Below are 13,569 nucleotides of genomic sequence, written 5' to 3' on the forward strand. Positions count from 1 at the left end.
AGCTGTTTAAAACATAACACGAGACTACTAACAATACCCTTACATACATTTATTCTCTTATGAGATTTGTCTGAACGAATCTGGCATTACTTGGAAATAATAGTGTCATACATCAATACAACACCAGGAACAAAAATAGCCCCCATCATCCACCACTTAACCTCAGTCTTGCGCAGGAAGGAAGAAAGCACACAGACATAAAAATATCTACATGAAATATATTCACAGTTGTAAATGTGGACAACCTACAGCTGTATAATGGAATGACAACACTGAAAATTTGTGCTGGACCAGGACTCGAACTTGGATTTCCCACTTGTCACAAACGACCACCTTAACCATTTCAGCTATCTGAGCATGCTTTACAGCAAGACCCAAACTTCCATATGTCGTCATTCATGTGTAAACACCTGCACTTGTACATTCATTATGTATATTCCCGTACAGGGGAGACATTTTAACTAAAAGCCACTTGCTCAGCAGATAAATAAGACTTTGCAATGCATATATATATATATATATATATATATATAAAAATAGAGGGAAACATTCCACGTAGGAAATATATATCTAAAAACAAAGATGATGTGACTTACCAAATGAAAGTGCTGGCAGGTCGACAGACACACAAACATACACACAAAATTCAAGCTTTCGCAACAAACTCTTTCCTGATGAGGCAACAGTTTGTTGCGAAAGCTTGAATTTTGTGTGTATGTTTGTGTTTGTTTGTGTGTCTGTCGACCTGCCAGCACTTTCATTTGGTAAGTCACATCATCTTTATATATATATATATATATATATCTTTATATATATATATATATATATATAATAGATGGAAACATTCCACGTGGGAAAAATATATCTAAAAACAAAGATATTGAGACTTACCAAACAAAAGCGCTGGCAGGTCGATAGACACACAAACAAACACACAAAATTCTAGCTTTCGCAACCAACGGTTGCTTCGTCAGGAAAGAGGGAAGGAGAGGGAAAGACGAAAGGATGTGGGTTTTAAGGGAGAGGGTAAGGAGTCATTCCAACCCCGGGAGCGGAAAGACTTACCTTATGGGGAAAAAAGGACGGGTATACACTCGCGCGCGCGCACACACACACACACACACACACACACACACACACACACACACACACACACACAATCCATCCGCACATACACAGACACAAGCAGACATTCCATTATATAGCTGAAGGTTGTCCATATTTATTTCACAACAGCAGCAGCGCGCGCGCGCCCACACACACACACACACACACACACACACACACACACACACACACACACACACACAGATATATATATATGTGTGTGTGTGTGTGTGTGTGTGTGTGTGTGTGTGTGTGTGTGTGCGTGTGTGCGCTGCTGCTGTTGTGAAATAAATATGGACAACCTTCAGCTGTATAATGGAATGACAACATTGAAAATTCATCAATGAATGAATGTCACAACTGTGAACACATTAAATGCATTTTACTATAGCTTCAGTGGCCACAGTGCACCTTCCTTTGAACATTGTTATACTGAATACCGCATAAAAATATCTAACCACCTTCCTTGAGCTTCGGTGTTGTTTTAAAAACAAACTGAAATTATTTCTATTTAACAACTCCTAATTCATAGATGAATTTCTTAAGTGAATAGTGCATATGTGATTGGGTTACAATTGATAAATTTTGTTGTAGATGAAGAGTCATTTACATCTCAATCACTACTCTGCTATTCATGTTTAAGGCTTGGCACAGGACCACTTGCTGACTATTTCTCGACTGTTCCACTACTATACAGCATGTAAGAAAAATGAACACTTACATCCTTCTGTGTGAGCTCCGATTTATCTTATTTTATTATGGGGTCATTCCTCCATATATAGATGGAAGTCAAAAAAATATTTTTGCATTTACAGGAGAGGGTGGGTAGGAAGTGCAACTTGTAATTTCCGATATAGCATTACTAGAGTCCCACTTGACACAGTCAAGTCATTTAAATATCTGGGCATAACATTACAAAGTGATATGAAATGGAACGACCATGTGAAAACTGCGGCAGGAAAGGTGAATGGTCAACTTTGGTTTACTGGGAGAATTTAAGGAAAGAACAGTTCACCTGTAAAGGAGACCACATATATGACGCTGGTGCGACATATTCTTGAGTACTGCTCAAATGTTTGGGATGCGAACAGGGTCAGATTGAAGGAACACATTGAAACAATTCAAAGGTGGGCTGCTATATTTGTTACCAGTAGGTTCGAACAACACGTAAGTGTTACGGAGATGCTTTGGGAAGTCAAATGGGAAATGAGGGTATTTAGAGGACTGGCATTTGAAGTTGACTGCCAAACAATTCTATCATCACCAACATACATTGCACATAAGGACCATGAAGATAATATACAAGAAATTAGGGCTCCCACGAAGGCATATAGACAATTGTTTTTCCCTCACTCTTTTTGCGAGGGGAATAGCAAAGGAAATGACTAGTAGTGGTACAGAGTACCCTCTGCCAGGAAACCCCACATTGACTTGCAGAGTATCTGTGTGGATGTAGATGTAGAAAGTTGGAAATTGGAATTTTGTACAAAGAACTCGCCGCAGTTAAAAGTGCCTTCGTTCTAATGATTGCCATCCCAGCTCGTGTACCATATTCGTGACGCTCTCCCTCCTGTTTTGCATTAATACAAAATGAGTTACCCCTCTTTGAACTTTTTCAATGTCCTCCATCAATCGTATCATTTAAATATCCCATACCATGTGGCAATATTCTACCAGAGGATGACAAGCGTTTTTCTACCAGAGGATGACAAACGTAGTGTAGGCAATCTCTTTAGTAGATTTGTTACTTCTTCCAAGTATTCTGCCAATAAAACACAGTGTTTGGTTCCAATTTAAGTTGTTCATTATTGTAATTCCTAGGTGTTTAGTTGAATCAACAACCTATTTATTGTAAACCTATTTATTGTAAAACCTAAAGTTGATTCTTTTTAGTACTCATGTGCGGGTCCTTTCAATTTTTATTGTTTGGAGTCAATTGTCTTTCTTCGCACCATACTGACATCTTGTCTATATAATTTTGTACTTCATATTGATATTCTTATAACTATACTTAGGCAGTAAAGTGACAGGATCAACTGTAAGCAACCCAAGAAAGTTGTTCACATTAGTCTCCCAAATCGTTTACATATATTAGAAACAGCAGAGGGCCCAGTACAGTTTCTCGGGGAATGCCAAATATCACTTCTGTTTCACTCGATGACTTCGAAATCACAAACCCAGTCACACAATTGAGGCACACAGTTTGACTAGACACAGCTTATGAGAAATGGTGTCAAAAGCCTTTGAGAAATATAGAAAAATGAAAACTACTAGAGATTCCATGTCAATAGCACTCATTGTATTGTATTGTATTGTATTAAATGGGGACCTAGAAATGACAGAGAGGCTTTGTCCCATTGTAGCCCTCAGTGGTTCACAACTCCACAACAAGCCACAGCAGGCCACAGCAGTCCACCCACCCCACCACCACCCCACACCGAACTCAGGGTTATTGTGTGGTCCAGACCCCAGTTGACCCCCCCGGAAACGTTTCATACCAGAAAAGTGTAACCTCAAATGTTTGCATGGCAGAGTAATGGTGGCGTGTTTATACGTGGAAACGGTGTTTGCGCAGGTACCCAGACACAATCGCCGACACAATGTAACTGAGATGGAATAAGGGGAAACAGCCTACATTCGCCAAGACAGATGGAAAACTGCCTTAAAAACCATCCACAGGTTGGCTGGCACACCGGACTCGACACTAATCTGCCGGGCAGATTTGTGCCGGGGACCAGTATGCCTTCCTGCTCGGGAAGCAGCGTGTTAGACCTCACGGTTAGCCGGCGGGCTCTAACACTCATTACTTTGTGCCAATAAAGGGCTGGTTCTGTTCACAAGAATGATACTCTCTGGATCTATGCCAACCAAGTGTCAATGGAGCATTTTCTTCAAAGTATTTCATATTGTTTGAACACAGCATACAACCCAAAACCTTACCGCAAATTGCCATCAGTGGTACGGATCTATAATTCAGCACATTACTTCTATTTCTTCCCTTGTGTATAGGTGTGATCTATGCATATTTCCAATCCTTAGGTACAGATTTTTCACCGGACAAGTGGTTGTACATGACTGTTAAATATGAAGCTATTACATTAGTATACTCCACAGTCTGGACCAGAAGATTTGTCTTTATTACATGACTTAGGTTGCTTCACTACATTAAGGTTATCACTTCTAAGTGACTACTGTTGGCAGCTGTTCTTGATCTCAGTTCCGAAATTTTTACTGTATCTTCACTGGTGAAGGAATTTTGGATCACTCTTTTAATTAAGCCTACTGTAGTTGCAGTGTCAACAATAATATTGCTGTTCCTATCACATAGTGAAGATATTGATTGTGCATTGTCACTGGTTTACTTTACATATGACCAAAATCTCTTCAGATTTCCTGCCAAATTTTGAGACAGAGTTTCACTGTGTAAATTACTGAAAGCATCTCACATTGAAGTCCACACTAAATTTCAAGCTCCTGTAAAACATCAATAGCAATCTTTTTGCAATCTTTTAAATATCAGGCGTTTTTGCTGCTTTTGCAACAGAGTCCTAACCTGTTTAGTGTACAATGGAGGATCTGGGTATGAATCCCTCAATTGTCATCAATACATTACAATTTCTCTTAATTAAACCCACACCCGGTGTACGTTTACATTGTTAGTTTGGAAGGAATGGAGACTGTCTCTTAAGAGCCACCAACTGAATTTTTATTTGCTATTTTAAATAGATATTATATTTTGCATTTTTTTCGTGGTTTTGGATATTATTATATTCAGTCTCACTTCAATGACCTTGTAGTCATCTAATCCCTGTATCTGTCATGATGCTCTCTATTTGGTCAGGATTGTTTGTTGTCAAGAAGGCTAGTATGTTACTGCAAACATTTACACTTCGTGTTGGCTCCTGAACTGTGCAAAATAATTTTCGGAGAATACATTTAGTAAAATTTTGGACAATTTTTATGCCTACCAGTGGCTTTAAACGCAAATTTTCACTAACATATTGACGGTAGGCTGAAGTCACCCCAACTATAATTGCAAGAGTTGGGTACCTATTTGAAATGTCACTCAAATTTTTCTTGAATCCTTCACCAACTACATCTGGGTCGAGGGGTCAGTAAAAGGAACCAACTTTTTATTTATTCAGATTGATGAGTATAACCTCTCCCTATGGTAGCTCGTAGCAACTATCTACTTAAGTGCTTGTGTGTTTGTGGGTTAGGTGCACTCAACTTCGAGGTTATCAGCACACACACGAAGATCAATGGAAAGAAATGTTGTTAGAACATAGAAAATGTGACAGAAGAACTACAAGGCACACTCACTTTCTCCTAGTCTCAACCATGATCACTTGCTCAATCACACTAGCTCACAACATGGGGAACACCACCACAATTGGGAGATATGCGAAAACTGTCAATTAAAACACAAAAAGACTAAAGGAAAACTAAGAGTGATTCACAGAAATATGTGGCTGGCTCATCGCTCATCAAAAACATGTCTAAGCTAGCCAATCTGAGAACACACAAAAAATGGCACCCTAAAATTTCAGGGAACAAGTCAAACATCACACATTTGGAGAGCTCTCTCGCCAGAGCAAGAAACCATGCATCGTAAGGCTGTGGCCTATGCAAAGACGAGTAAGGAGGATCTCATTTTGTCTGCTTTGCTGCCATGGCTGTGTTGTGGAGTTAACAAGACACAGCTTGTTATATGTCACTTCCAGCCATTCTTCTCACCAGTGATGCATGACCTGGACAGTGAGGCGAGGACATGCAGAAGGATGGCACACAGAACTAAGTGAGAATCATAACACATCTCCTTGGCTGCAACATCCGCCCATTTGTTAAGCACAATACCCATGTGCTCTGGCACCCGGTGGAAGACACCTCCTTCCCCAGCCTTCATGATCACGGGAGGGCATCTTGGATATTCTAGACTACTTTATCCGCTGGGTACAAGCATTATAGAGAGTGAAAGACACTCAAGGAATGGGAATAGCCAAGGAATTTAGCACTCTAAACATGTCTCATCTGCTATAGTGCCTACAAGATCACATATAATTCCACACTGAAGACAGTAAAGTCTTGGGTCAGTTGGATCTTGAGGAAACAACTGAGAAAAATAACAGAGCAACTAATGGAGTCTCAATCCTGTAAATGCTGCTTCAGACCTCAGCTGAAATGTCACAAACAATGTATTAAACACACATGTAGGAATGCAGTCTCTCCTGTACTGCACTAAATCTAAAATCACTCTTGGCCTCTGTAGTAACCATGGTGGCAGGCAGTTAAAACCCAGGAGTTGTGGTTGTACTTGCTCCACACTAAGTGACTCCAGCCTCAGCACAGAGACTGGGTATGGCACTGGCCCTGTAAACACTTGCTTCCAGCCTAATTACCCTCATGGTGGATAGCATCAATAATCTTAAGGTAAGAGGGCCTTGCTGATCCATATACTGTGCTTCCATAGTAAAGCTGCAATCACATGAAAGCCCTAAAAAATTGAAGCAGATGCACCTTTTCTGCTCCCCAAGTCCTGTGGCTAAGACTATTTAGATATTCAGTGCCTTCTGGGTTCTGGCTTTCAGGTCTGGGAACTACGACAACTTGCAGTAAAAGATGGGGCCTCGAAACTTCACTGAGCCTTTAAAACGTGCATTGGTGCCCCTCATATTCCATTCAGGTAAATTAAAAAGACAATGAGCATGATTAAAATGAAGACACACACATTCATCTGCAGAAAACTGAAAACCCATCTCTGTAGCCCACTCCTCCAACCTCTGCATTATGAGTTGCAACACTATAGAGGATGAACAGAAAACTCCAAAATCATGCACTGAATAGGACTCCTCACCACAGACATGATATTGTTTATAGCTATGGCAAAGGGGGTAACACTTAAAATACTGCCCTGAGGAACACCATTCCCTTGCTCAAAACGATCCGACAGCATGTCACCAACACAGGACCTAAAAAATTTCTTAGATAGGAAAGACTATATGAAGATGGGTAGGTGGCTATGAAAGCTCAATTGACAGAGTTGCACAAGAATATTGAATCTCCAAGCAGTGTCGTATGCCTAACTGATATATACTGAGACAGTGATGTTTATGTAGGAAAGCCTACCGCACAGCTACCTCTAGCAGGACCACGTTATCTACAGTATATCGAAATCTCCGGAACCCACACTGAGACCAGCTAAGGAGTTGCCTGCTCTCTTAACAACCATACTAAATGATGGTTAACCACTTGCTCCAGGGTCTATCCTACACAGCTCATTAAGGTGACACACTGGTAGCTACTGGGACATGTGCAGTCCTTTCCTGGTTTGAGGAGAGGTATCAAAACTATCTCCCTCCACAAGTTGGGAAACTGGCCTGTCTGACGTATCAAATTAAAACAGCCAAGGGGGATATCCTGTGATGCTGTTGGCAAATGTTGAAGCAAGGAGTACCAGATTTGCGACCCTGACAAAGCCAAATCCAGCTCCCATGTGGAGAAAGGGCAGTTGTAAGACTCAGAATTATTGAATATGAAATCCAACTTGCCCCTCTCTACAGACACTTGGTAACGGATGAATGCCGTATCCTGGCTGGTATTGGCAGTAGTCATTCCAAAATGCTCTGCCATTGTCTGAGCAGTGTTTCCAGGCATTGTCTGGAAACACCCATGTTTCAGCACTGCTGCTATTTGGAAATGACTGTGCTTACTGAAAATCCTCCTGATGGCTTCCTGTACTTTGGTAGGACAAGTGGAACAGTTGATGGAGTACAGGATCGTTTGCTATGACCTTTTCTTACTCTCCTTAGTTACACATTGAGTACTGATTCTTGCGACTCAGAAGGCTGAGGTTGTCTGCTGTTGGGCAGTATTGAAACCGTCGAAGAGCTGCACACCTGTCCCCGATTGCTGAGCGGCACTCATTGTTCTACCAAGATACAGGTTGCCTCCTAGTGACCTATGGACTTTGGGATAAATAAGTCAGCAGCATAATGGATTGCTCATGTGCTGTGCTCCACCCATTCCTGGACACTGTTGAGATGTTCAAACACAACCAGCTTGCTGAACAGCATTCAATTAGCCCTGCTGACTATCTATTTCAGTGGCTTCTGTTCGAGTAATGCTCCATCCAGTCGGTGGCTCCATTGTGGGATGTGGACTCTGGAATGAAGGTCATCGAGTAGAAAGAGAGGTTGATGGCTGAGGATAACACAGTAGCAGCTGAGAAATGAGTGGGACCACTTTCGTTGAGGATGCACAGCTCCTGAGATGACATGATGTTCTCGAAGTATGGTTCAAGCCCCATAACACACTATGGGCACTGAAATCACTCAGTAAGAGAAATGGCTGGGGCAGTTCTTCAACAAGGTCTGTGAGAGCCTCAGTGTCCATTGCATCCTGTGGAGATAAGTACAGGGAGCAGATACTGATCTTCTGACCTACATGAACTGCAACAGCTGAAACTTGCATGTCAGTACCCAAGGACAAAGCCGAGGAGTTGAGTGTGTTATTGACACACATAGCAACCCCTCTTTGGCCTACTCCCGTCACGTCAGCCTTGCAATGAAAAGAACAGCCCCATAGTACAGCATCAACAGACACTTTAAAGTGCACTTCCTGCAAACAAAGGACAGGAGGCCTTCTTGTGCAATATGGGAGCCATTTATAATGGAGATTGCATTTTTACCCCGTCTTTCTGCTAGGGAGGGGAGCCTGTAGTGTGTGGAGGCAGCATCTTGGGGTGAGATTGACTGCCCTATGTCATCATCATGGAATGAGAAATATCAGAGCCACGTCGACATCGCCAGACTGCTTACTTTCCATCTCCCATCAGTGGCTGTGCTAGTGGCTGCACTTGATGGCAGCAACCACAGCCTTTTTTTGAAGTTCTAGGAGGAGGTATGGGCTTTGAAATAGCAGCAGCAGCACAAGTGCCCTTTTCATGATGATGTGGATTCAACAATGCCTTTTCTGTCCCACTCAGCTTTCAGTTCCACTTTGTGAATGTCAGTGACATCTTTGCATGACACAACACCTTTGCTATAGTTCCAATGTGTTGTGCATTTCAGTTTTGATTGCATTCTCCCTAAGGCACCGGGCTTTCTGTAGGTTCTTCACTCATTTAGCTAGATTTCAGTGCATACACTATTTCGGCTTTGGTGCTTTCTACAAGCCTTGGAGCTCCGGTTATTCCTCAACACAGCTACTACAATTTACAGCTATAATAAAGATTAAAACAAAAAATCCAGTTCTGCAAATAGCGGCATGTTTTCACAGAGAGAAAATGTACCTTATTTGTGAACCTACTAACGCTTTCCACAACATGGTGAGTTGTCACAAATATAATCCACAGAACGTGCAAAAATGTTGAACTAAACTCTGTCAACTTTTAGATGCTACGTGTGGTGCACCGCCAGGGATCTTATTCTGAGTTAGAAAGTCATATCTGAAACTTCCTGGCAGATTAAAACTGTGTGCTGGACCAGAGCTCAAACCTGAGTCCTTCGCCTTTTCCAGGCAAGTGCTCCATCAAGTAAGCTCTCCAACCATGACAGATGACCCACCTTCACAGTTTTTACTTCTGCCTGTATTTTGTCTCCTACGTGGCATGTAAAAAATAAACATTTCTCTGTATTCGCTGGAGTATTTTCAACCAAACTTGGTACACGCAACTTATAAAGTGGGATTGTGGGAATGAGGCATGCAGAAGAGTAGCTGGAAGTTCTCCTGCAGCCTAGTGGGACTAGCACCCCTGGAAGAAAGGATACTACAGAGACATGTCTAAGCCTGGAGGGTTGTTCCCAGACTGAAATTCCAGTTCATATGTGAAGTAAAAAATTCTCCTGGTGTTCTTTCTAGACTTATGCTTCTTTTTACATATTTTTCCCAGACCACTTCCAGCTACTCTTTTGCATACCTCACTCCCAAAGTCCCACTTCATAAGTTGCTTGTACCAAGTTTGGTTGAAAATACTCCAGCACATACAGAGAAATATTTATTTTTTACTCGCCTACTCCCTCTCCTACTCATTAAGACACAATGTTTGTCCCATCCCCCAGCCTTTTGTCCCAGAAGGTAAGTCATGTGTGTAATAGGTTTGGCTGAAACTGCCCACGGATGTGTCCTGTTACTAACTTTCACTTTTGCTGATCATACATCATAAGTACATCCATCCTATAATGGGTTTAGTCTTAATATTGTTAAATGGGTTTAGTATTAATATTTTTTACTGTTACCCAACTACTGAATATATTTCAGGATTGGTCCAATGATGCACTTTCATTTCACAAAAAATGGAATGTACAGTCTGACCAGGCAGGGCCCCAAGGAACCATGGAAACTACTTCAATCGCCTCTATCTGTAGCAACAGCTGATGAGCTGCACTGACTGGAAACCAGCCCCCCCCCCCCCCCGCCCCCCCCCCCCCCCCCCCAATATCTTCACTGGTCACATCCGCTGGAGGGAGAATTTAAGACGGCCACACATTCCAGACACGAGGCATGCCGCAGCGTCACTCGAGCAGGCTCTTGTTCCGCTCCGACGAGGCAATACCCCTGGCCATGCTCTCAGCAGCTTGCCTGCACAACACCACGTGGCTCACATCATTAACTACTGCGTTTCACTGAGGTATGTATGAACTGCAGAATTCTTAGCCTGTGCTCAGTGTCAGTGTTCTGTTGCAGTTCATTTAACAAAAGGAGTGCTACCATGTTTCTCTGCACCGCCTCCCCAAGCTGCGTCTCCTCGAGGTGCTTCTACTGACAACGGGTGTACAAATCCTGATGCTGGATGGCTCGCTTGTCCTCCCAGTATCAGCAATTGGAATACTGTCTGCCTTGATAGTTGACTGGTAGTGTGGCAGAATCCCATGCAAATGAGCCCAGGTTCGTTTCTCGGCTGGGTTGGAGATTTTCTCTGCTCTGGGACTGGGTGTTGTGTTGCTTGCATCATCATATCACCCCATCAACATGCAAGGTACCGAAGTGGCGTCGACTAAAAAAACTTGCACTAGGTGACATGTCTACTTGACAGGAGGCCCTAGTCACATGACATTTCATTTTTTTTTCATTGGAATACTGTGTGTAGTGTAGTTATGGTTTTGATTTTGATTTTATTTTACACTATTTTCATCCCTTAGATGCATAAGGCATATGGATCATTCCCAGCTCCATCCGACTCTAAGCCCAGACAGATTGGCACTTAAGAAGGTTGTAAAAAGCCTTTTTAAAGCAGTTTTTATATACTTAGTACAATTAAGTTTATAAGGACAAACAAAAATAATTGTCTTGAAATGTTACATAAAATGAAGGAAAGGCAACCACTAACCTATTGATGACTGGTGTGATTCACACAGAAACACACATCAGAAAAGAGTATTTACACTAGCTTTTGAGCTCTTGCTCTTTCAATAGTGGATATACACACATTCACACACACAGCCACAGATACCCAAATGAGCACGCCTGGAGCCGTGGCAAGACTCCTAAAATGTTGATGGCCTATTCCACCTGATATGTCCCTGTATATGTAACTACCAATATCTTAAAGTTTCTGCAGCATTCTATATTCTTACACTTGGCATGTGTTGTTGAACTGGCATGACCAAATGTATTGTGCCCTATGTCTGGCCACATTCGTTTCTGGGACACATACGCAATCAGTCACGGTATCTATGCAACGAAGCAGTAATTACTGTCAAACAAATAACAGAAAATATAAAATTCTGTCAGAAAAAAATGATCACTAGCAAATACACTGTCAAATATTAGGTGTAAATCTTTAAGTGCAATAATAGTAATGACATCATTACTTCGAGCTTCACTCTTTGAAATATGGAGCTTTGGCTTATTCCAGTAGAAGTGCACTTACGGTGTTGGCAGCTTTTGCATTGCTGCTGCTGTTGGTAAAGGTTCACTGAATGAATCCTGGGAAGTCGACACAATGAATCATGAATGACATGTAGGTAGCCAATGAGATTCTTGTTCATAATTTCCTATGGTTTCTAAATAAAATTAGCTAGTATTTTCTACCGTAAGATTGGAACTTAACCACAGTTTTCATTCTTCAGGAAAATTGGAAATAAGACATACAAGTAGGTTATTGCAATGACAAATGTGTATCATGAGCTACGCTACACATCAATCTATTATTTTCACATTGAGATTCATTGGCTCCTTCAACTCACATGCAAATTATTACACTCCAACCTAACCTAGACCTGAGGCTAAGCTACAGCTCAATCCATCACCACAATCAGGTTTTCTGCTTTCAAATTCATCTACTTTCCTACTCAACCAGAATGGGTTACATTCCAACCTATATAGGTCTCAAGCTTCATTACAGGCCAGCCTGTCAAAAACCTTGGTATTTTGAATAATAAAAGAATTGTGACCATCAGTACGCAAGCTTAAAATTCACAATAACCAGATCAATAAAAGTTATTCTGACTTTTTGCATATCAAAAATAAATACAAGCAATTCCTATGTTCTGTAAAATATTGTTATTATTATTCTTTCTTTTCTCAGACGTTATGTCTGGTCAAAGATGGAAAGTGACGTGGACCTTGATCAAGCGTGACTTCCTTTTAACTGTACGGTATATGTTACATTGCATTTAGGAACTTTCGGGTAACTGAACATGTATCAATAATTAAAGATTTCTGTAGTTGTATATATACGTTTGGATGTAGCTGTATTGCGTTGATGAACTGGTGGATATTGTGTGGTATGACTCCTATAGTTGATAGTATAATTAGTATAATGTCAACTTTATCCTGATGCCACATGTCCTTGACTTCCTCAGCCAGTTGGATGTATTTTTCAATTTTTTCTCCTGTTTTCTTTTGTATATTTGTTGTATTGGGTATGGATATTTCGATTAGTTGTGTTAATTTCTTCTTTTTATTGATGAGTATGATGTCAGGTTTGTTATGTGTTGTTGTTTTATCTGTTATAATGGTTCTGTTCCAGTATAATTTGTATTCATCATTCTCCAGTACATTTTGTGGTGCATACTTGTATGTGGGAACGTGTTGTTTTATAAGTTTATGTTGTAAGGCAAGCTGTTGATGTATTATTTTTGCTACATTGTTATGTCTTCTGGGGTATTCTGTATTTGCTAGTATTGTACATCTGCTTGTGATGTGATCTACTGTTTCCATTTGTTGTTTGCAAAGTCTGCATTTATCTGTTGTGGTACTGGGATCTTTAATAATATGCTTGCTGTAATATCTGGTGTTTCTTGTTTGATCCTGTATTGCAATCATGAATCATTCCGTCTCACTGTATATATTGCCTTTTCTTAGCCATGTGTTGGATGCGTCTTGATCGATGTGTGGCTGTGTTAGATGATACGGGTGCTTGCCATGTAGTGTTTTCTTTTTCCAATTTACTTTCTTCGTATCTGTTGATGTTTTGTGATCTAAAGGGTTGTAGAGGTGGTTATGAAATTGCAGTGGTGT

General features: G+C 41.1%; 1 protein-coding gene across 3 annotated transcripts in view; it reads right to left on the reverse strand.

The window, feature by feature from the left end:
* The window catches only part of LOC124788263 (zinc finger protein 143-like), a 118,345-nt gene that overhangs the window by 23,376 nt on the left and 81,400 nt on the right, over positions 1-13,569 (reverse strand). The window lies entirely within an intron of this gene.

The sequence above is a fragment of the Schistocerca piceifrons genome, chromosome 3, assembly GCF_021461385.2.
Source record: "Schistocerca piceifrons isolate TAMUIC-IGC-003096 chromosome 3, iqSchPice1.1, whole genome shotgun sequence".
Taxonomy (NCBI): domain Eukaryota; kingdom Metazoa; phylum Arthropoda; class Insecta; order Orthoptera; family Acrididae; genus Schistocerca; species Schistocerca piceifrons.